We start from the raw sequence: 8,764 nt of genomic DNA on the forward strand, positions 1-8,764 counted from the left end.
AAGAAAAGGAAGAAGAAAAGGAAAAAGAAAAGGAAAAAAGAAAAGGAAGAAGAAAAGGCAAAACAAAATAAGAAAAGGAAAAAGAAAAGGAAGAAGAAAAGGAAAAAGAAATTAATTCCTCCTCCTCTATGTCCCCTTAATCTTATTTTTTAATTCCTTTATACTTAATTAATTTTTACTACATGCAGGAGTGACATATGGCGGACGATAGAGCCGAGCCGCTTAGGGATCCGGAGGCTGAACGTTATTTAATGGGCATCATAAACAACGAGATCCCTTATGTGCCGGGCTCAGAATATGAGCAAGAAGAGGATGTAGTCTCTTCTTTTCTGAACCTTGACGGTGGAACAGACATTGTCGATGATCAAGAAGGTGAAGGAACGGACATTGTCGACGGAGGTCAACCGTCAACAAACGACGATCTCGAATTGCAAGTAGCAACCACCTCCGGCGAGGTATATATATACATTGAGCCTCTCGTGATACAAACTTACTGAAATGTGAATACATATGTAATAACGCGCGCGACTCTCTTTCTTTTTTTAGCCCTCGGCCGGATCGAGTACGACAAAGCGTGGCAAATCCAAGGCGATGAAAACAGGAGAAACATATGCCATTGATTTTGTCAGTGAAACCGGCAAGCCCCTACAGCACACCTCAAAGTTTATCAACCAATGCGGAGTCGTTGTTAGAGACAACGTCCCGATCACCGTCCAGGAATGGAAGGAGCCAAAGAAGGCACGTCTTGGTTTCAGTTTTGTCGACAAGAGAACGAAAAAAGGATTGCTGGAGAAAGCTTATGGAACATTTCATTCTACCTCCGGAATACAACAAAGTCGATGAATTCGGTAACGAGGTTCCGGGTGGACGTGAGAGGAGGAGGCTAGTTAAAGAGTTCGCTCTTCAGAAGATGGGCGAAGCATTCCGGAACTTCAAGAAAATTTAACCCATGACTATGTCAACAAGGGAAAGACTCCGGATTTCAATGGACAACATGAGAAACTGAAAGATGATTGGCCAGAATTTGTGAGGCAAAAGAAATCGGAGCATTTCAAGGAAATATCGAAAAAAATAAGGATAATGCGAGTAAGAAAAAGTTCCATCATATTATGGGGCCAGGAGGATACCGCCTTTCGGAGCCTAAGTGGCAGAAGATGGAGGAGGACCTGAGGGTGCGAGGAATCCCTCTAGGTATAGAGGTATGGGACCCAAGGGCCAAAAGCGGGTGGTACGGGCATGGGGGATCGCTAGACCCGGAGACAGGGGTGTGTGTTCACCGGAAGAAAAAGTTTGCTCCCACCGAAGCCCTTATTGACGCAATGACCCAAGCTCAAGAGGGCTTGATAGTTCAACAGAGAGAAAGACGCACTGACAACAGCCCTCGGGAATGATGAACACGGAGGACGTGTACGAGGCAAAGGCAGAATTCCGTGGAAAGTAGGGTTTTCCCAGGACAATGACCCGTACTGTTACAGAAGCCGTAAGAGAAAGACGGACCGGGATGCAGACCTTTTGGCGAAGTTTGCATCGGAACTCCATGAGTTGAAGCAGACCGTGCATGAACTAGTAAAAGAAAAATCGGCTGCAGAGCCGCATGAAGATCATGAAGCGGATCGCGGAAGCCAACAACGGAGAAGCAGCGTGGCTTCCACGGATGCCCCGCCTGGTGCTAATGCACCGATGATCGAGATTCGTGCACCGGAGCCTCACTACCCCGTGGATGATGTAAAGGTGATGAAAGAATGTGATCTGCATTATCCCGTGGGGAACATTTCCACGAAGGTAGCTACCGGCAGTGCTTTACCCTGTACACCTGGAGCATTCCACCACAACAACCCCATTGCATATGGCTATGCTCGTGTCACGGTGGAAGACATAGTCCAAGAGTTTGAGGACCTAGAGATTGACAAAGCTACACCCGAAGGGGAGAGAAGACTTGGAGATGTCAAGCGCCAGATCATTCTATGGAAAAAGAAGTACATAGTGTCCGAGATGGGTTTGACTCTTCGTGCCTTCTTAGGCCTTGAGGATGCGCCAGTATGTGAGATAGCATTACAATATGTGCGGAATGGGCCTCTCGTCGAGCCTGCGCGGGAAAAGAGTCTACCACCACAAATGCGAAATCTGCTACGTTGGTACAAGCAATTCATAACATGGGCCGACAAAGAATATGTTTATGCAGATGTTACAGAGGAGCATCACACCAAACGGTACTCTGTACAAGTTCATATGAGTGAATTGTTCCAGCTGTTCAATCTACGCGAGCTCGACAAATCTATAATGAGTTGCTACGTTCTGTAAGTGATTTATTTCTACCTCATCTCGTTCTTCACTGCCTGCACTATATATATATTGTCCTAACTATATTGTTGTGTATGCTATTATGCAGATTGAAGATTTGGGAATGCAAAATAAGAAACATCCATGATGTTGGGTTCATTGACCCACATATCGTTAATGGACATGTGTTACAAAATCACCCCGAAGACGTGGAGAAAGACTTGTACAAGTTTCTTAGAAAGCATCAACTCAAAAATCATATTATATTTCCTAACCATTTTGGGTGAGTGTTTCTCTCTTGTGCCCATTCTCTTTTGTTTACTCCATGCATGGTATGTCTAATCGATGAGTTATGCATGACTGTGCATGTAACGTGTCCACAGGTTCCACTGGATTCTGCTAAATATTGAACTTCACACCTCCAGAGTTCTAATCATGGACTCTATGGATTCGGATCCAAAGCGTTGGGCCGACATGAGAAAAATGTTGCAAAAGTAATTATTTTCAATCATTTGAGCTCTATATCGATCGGTCTCTTTCGTTCATTTCCTAATATCAAGTAACTAATAACTCCCTTGTTCATTTAATTTTCTTTGCCCTGTAGGGTTTGGAGACGGTTCTCAGAAGAAATTGTCGGTGAATTCAAACATGAGCTAGATTTTAGAAGGTTAGTTAATGTGGATAAGCAGCCACCGGGGACCAATCGATGTGGATACTATGTTTGTGAGAACATCCGGAGACAAACCTCTGAGCGGAAGGCATCGGATAGCGTGCGGAAGGCGACGGATAACTTGCGGAGGAGGCTTACTCCAGAAGCTCGCTTCCGACCAATTCAAGATGAATTAGCAGGATTTTTCATGAGGGAAGTCATCAATCCTAAAGGAGAACACTATACCGAGGACGAAGACATTTATATGCATACCCGAGATTGAAACTTGTTCGAAGTTGTATATGGTCATCCATCCTAATTGTGTATGGAAACTTGTTCGAAGTTGTATATGGTCACCCGAGATTGAATATATATTATATATTCCTCTTGAATTCTTCTTGTTTGAAATTTCATATGCATGTATATAGTAGCGTAGAATATGTGTACTGAAACTTCATCAAAATTAAAATAAAACACAAAATAAAATATAAAAGAAATAAAACACTACAAATTAAAAAGAAACCAGGTTTAGGGGGGCTAAAACCCTAAACCTGTGGAGGAGGCCTTTAGTCCCGGTTAGCCACGAGAACCGGGACTAAAGGTCCTCCGCCCCGACGGACTCCTGGCGCCCACGTGGACGGGCCTTTAGTCGCGGTTCATAAGAGGCGCGACTAAAGGGGGGGGCCTTTAGTCGCGCATATTTAGTCCCGGTTGCACAGCCGGGATTAATGGCCTTTACGAACCGGGACTAAAGGCATATTTTCTACTAGTGGTGTTTTCACGTGTCGTGAATATAGAAGAGGCATATGTCGCCGCAAATACTCATGTCTTGAGTTCGTCTCTTCCATCCGGTGGTTGTGTCGCCGGAGGCATAGGAGAACGGGTGTTCATCGCCTGAGGGCTGCTTGGCATATGTCGGCCAAGGGCTGCTCCAACAATTGACATCAGAGCCTTATTGATCCACAGTGAGTCTGTGACGAGCATGGTGGACGCGGAGGCGGCGCACTCTGACGTTCTTACATGCGGCGAGCACGGAGGCCGTGGAGGCGTTGCGTGGTGGCGCAGATGCCACGCGGCACAGTGAGGAGGCCGCGGAGGTTCTGCATGGTAGCGCAGAGTCCGCCGAGACACGGCGCGGCTGTGTGGAGGCCGTGGAGCGTCGGATGGAGGCGTTCAAGGCAGCCGACGACGAGACGTGTCAAGATAAAGGGAAGATTGTTAGTCATAATCTTGACATGCAAATGCAAATGGACCCGAGTCGTCCGGCTGCGTGAGCGGGCAGCCGGGACTTGCACCCGTGCGTGCGGTTAGTTGGCGCAGGCCGAGTCTCATGCACTTTGGCAGCCGGACGCGCAGCTGTGTGTGGCTGATTGAATCGGCTAATCATATGCACCAGTTTGCTAGATGACCGACTGGGTCGTGTGGCCGTTGAAGGTGAGCTACACAAGTGGTATACTTGTGCTTGCATGATAGCTAGGTTAGTTCGTCTCGCCGTTGAAGGTGAGCTACACAAGTGGTGTACTTGTGCTTGCATGTTAGCTAGGTTTGTTCGTTTGGCCCTTGAAGGTGAGCTACACCAGTGATGTACTTGTGCTTGCATGTTACTAGGTTGGTTGTTCTTTTCTTTTCTTTTTTGAAGAGAAGACCGTAGAGCATAACGTTCTACGGTAATTTTCATTAAAAAATTATGTACAAATACAAGGTAGCAAAATAAAAAATCACTAATCAACCAATTCCTTGTTTGGGAAACATAATAAGATTATTGAAGGTGTTGTTCGGTCCACGGTTTGATCTGCTGTGCTTTTACTATGCTTGCTCTGATTTCTGTTGCTTGTAGACCTTCCTGAAGATAGAACTTCCATCCTCTTAGACGAAATGGTGCCTGTCGGAAGATCTTGTCATTTCTAACCAGCCAAATGCTCCAGCAGGCCGTCAATATGATATCAAAATCTATGTCATTAGGTAGGAGTTGGGCTATTAGACAACATTCATCAAAGCTTGACATGCCTCTATTCTTTTGTGGGAAGAGGTATTCCAGCAGCTCAAAGTGAAATTGCAGTCCCAGAATAGGTGTGATAATGTTTCCTCAGTGTTATCAGAACACAAAGCACAATTATATGATTGGCGTGGTATCTTTTTCCTCTTGAGCAAGTTTCTGGTGTTAATTCTGTCATGTAGGAACAACCAGAAAAATATTTTGTGTGTGAGTCTAGCAGAACTTTTCCACACTAATTTGAATGGATGATGTGTCTGAGTTGGTCCAATGATGATCTTGTATATTTGCATGGAGGAAAATTTTGAGGTATTCTCTCTCGGGGTACCAGACATCTGGTTGATCCAGTGGTTGAAGATCAATGACTATACTTTGAAGTTGGAGGAACTGAGAATATGCTTGGCTGGACAGCGGTCTGTGAAAAAGATCTTCATGGGATAATTGTGTATTTAAATGCTGAAGAGTGGTGTTTTCCTGAGTGGTGAAAGAGAACAGCTCTGGGAATCTTTGATTGAGGCTACTATCTAGCCACTTATCATGCCATAATAGAATTGTGTCTCCTTTGCCAGCCTTGCAGTGATAGATTTTCTTAAACTTGGGTAATAGTTTAAGAATATCTTTCCACCAGTAAGATCTAATACTCCTATCTCCAGGATGGGTGCTGCTGTAATAGGCTTCCCAGACTATCTTGACCCATGGTGTCTTTTCTTTGTTGAGTAATTTGTGAATGAATTTCATCTGTAGAGCTTGATTGTGTATCTCAACATCCAGAACACCCAGGCCACCATGGTTTTTGGGCTGGCATACCTTGTCCCATGATATTAATGTTGGACCCTACTCTGTATCTCCATATTTCTTCCACAAACAATATCTGAGAAGCTTGTTGATGTGGGTGATAACTATGTTAGGGTTATCCAGGGTACTCATGAAGAAAATGGGCACACTGGCAAAGACAGATTTTACCAGAACTGACTTATCCCCAAAAGAGAGCAGAGTGGAACAACCCAAAAGCCTTTTCTCAATCCTACAGAGCATAGGTGTGAAATCTTCAACTTTAGGTCTGGAGGTACTTAAACGCGGTCCCAAGTAAGTGATAGGAAGAGTGCCCACCATGCATCCCATAAGATTTGACAAGCTGTTAATTTTGGACTCTGGTGTGTTGATAGCAATCATGGTTGACTTTTAATAGTTGACGTTATGACCAGTGAAGCTAGCAAAATGCAGTAGCAGATTCTTGATATGCAAAATCTGTCTCTCCTCTGTAGGAATGATTAAGATTGTATCATCATCATATTGGATCACTGGGAAATCTTTGCATGAGTTGTGATTGATAGGGGTCTTGATCATTTCAGCTTGCATTGCTTTGTTCAACATTGATTGCAAAAGATCTGCAGCTAGTACAAACATGAGAGGGGAAAGAGGAGCTCCTAGTCTTACACCTTTCTTACAGAGAAATTGTTTTCCTGGCACTCCATTTAGCAGGACAGAGGAGTAACCTGAGCTGTATATCATCTTAATCCATTGTAACCATCTATGTCCAAAACCTTTTGCTTTTAGGATCTGTAATATAGTGTCATGACTTAACATGGCAAAGGCTTTTCCAAAATCTAGCTTGAGTAGTACAATCTCTTTCCTAGATTTGTGGCACTGATGGAGATACTCAAAGGACCAAGCCACGCAGTCTTGAATGCTTCTATCATTTAAGAAACCATATTGATTCTCACGTACCAGTGTGAGAATGACTTTCTAGAGTCTATTAGCCAGCAGTTTTGCGACAATCTTGAGGGTATAGTTCAAAAGTGAGATAGGTCTGTAATCACATGGTACAATAGCAGAGTCCTTTTTTTGGAATGAGAGTTATATAGGAATAGTTAATGATTTGCATATTGATACTGCTAGCATGGAAGTCTGCAATCAATTTGTAGAAATCTGGTGCTATAATGTCCCAACATGCCTTAAGAAATGCTGCATTAAAACCATCTGGTCCTGGAGTCTTATCACTGGGCATATTAGCAATCACATCATCTACATCTTCTTTGGAGAAAGGAGCCTTTAAGAATCACAGATCTTCATTTGTGTTTATGAGGGCTTCCAAAAGAAGGGAGTTATCGGTGATTTGTGTTGTACCTAATCTTTCTTTGAAAGCTTTGAATAGAATGGCTTCCTTAGTGTGATGATCATGATGTTCAATAGCATTCTCATCCTTGAGCATAACAATATGATTGTTTCTGTGTTTGATTGTGGCCTTGGCTTGGAAAAAATTGGTGTTGGCCTCTCCAAACTTAATATTTCTGATAGTTGCTCTTTGCTTCCAATAAATTTTCTGCATAAGCAACATCGAATCTAAATGCTGTTTGAGAGTATGTCTACCATTATGCTCTTCCATAGTTAATTGCCTTGGTTCCTCGATGATCATACAGTAGGATCACTTCATTGGAGTTTGCAATGCACTGTTTGAGATTAGGCTAGTCATCGTGGGAGTAACATAAGTAGTAACATAGATGCCACATAAGCAAAAAAGATGATGTGTCATGTAATTAAAGAGGAGAGAGAGACAAATAGAGTAACATAATATGCTACCATCACATAGCGGTTCCCATTACAAAATGAGTCTACAAAGTAATAAATGAAGACATGTATGTTACTACACCTATGACACTTCCCACTATGAAGGTAGTAACATGGAGTAATAACATATGCATGTTACTAGTCTAAGTTACTCCCCACTATGACCAGCCTTAGAACAGCTCTTTGCCCAAATCTTTAGGCCTTTTCTCAACCTTTTGAATTGAGAAGAAATAGCTTTAGCACTGTCTGTTTCTATCATCTGTTGTTCCCAAATGTTTTTAACAATCTCATTGAATTGTGGGTGCTTCAGCCCGTAGTTCTCAAATCTAAAGATCTTGGACCTAGGGATGGAGGTGCCAATCTTAATCACAATTGGAACATGATCTGAAGTTGTTCTGGCCAATGGGAGAGCCATATTATTGGGATAGGTTAAGGTACAATGTTCAGTGGTAAAACACCAATCAATTCTCTCAAGGAGAGGAGTATCTTTCATGTTACTCCATGTAAAGTTTCTGCCTTTGAGAGGGATTTCAATGAGAGCTAATTTATTGATGGCTTCATTGACAGAGTAGATATCCTGCCAACTGCCCGCAACTCTGTTCCTGTTGTGAGGATATCTGATATAATTAAAATTACGCATAACTAGCCAATTAACATCATCATCAATTTGTATATCTTTAAACCAAAAACAGTTATGGCTGGATAATGACAGGGCCCATAGACATTTGTGAGGAGTATCTGTTCCCCAGATTGCTTAGAGGTGAAATCAATTGTAATGGAGAATTCATTTTTGTGGATGGTGTGACCTTCAAACACTTGCTCATTCCAGACTACAAGTAATCCTCCAGAAGCTCCCACAGTGGGTACATAATCGAATTTATTGAGTCTTTTATGGCAGAAGTTCTTGATGAAATTATTATCAAAATGATTTTTTTGGCCTCTTGAAGGCATAAGATATCACAGGTAGATTCTGCAACTTTGTTGGACAAGGCCAACCACTTCTTACTGTCATTAATCCCTCTGATATTCCAATTTAAGATATTCTAGGATTTGGCCTTAGCATAAAACCAAAAGGAACTAATAGTAGCTTGATTGAGGTGAGACGTGCCACAAGAATTACAGATCTGTAACAAACATAACCAGGCATAACTGTGTTCACTCAGCATAGATAGTCTTGCAGTACAGACTAATGATCATGATTACAAAAGTTCAGCAATGCAGATCAAATTTTAGCCTAAGAGAAAGAAGCCTATGCAGTGTCCTTGGTGTTGGAA

This window comes from Triticum aestivum, chromosome 7D (genome assembly GCF_018294505.1).
Source record: "Triticum aestivum cultivar Chinese Spring chromosome 7D, IWGSC CS RefSeq v2.1, whole genome shotgun sequence".
Taxonomy (NCBI): domain Eukaryota; kingdom Viridiplantae; phylum Streptophyta; class Magnoliopsida; order Poales; family Poaceae; genus Triticum; species Triticum aestivum.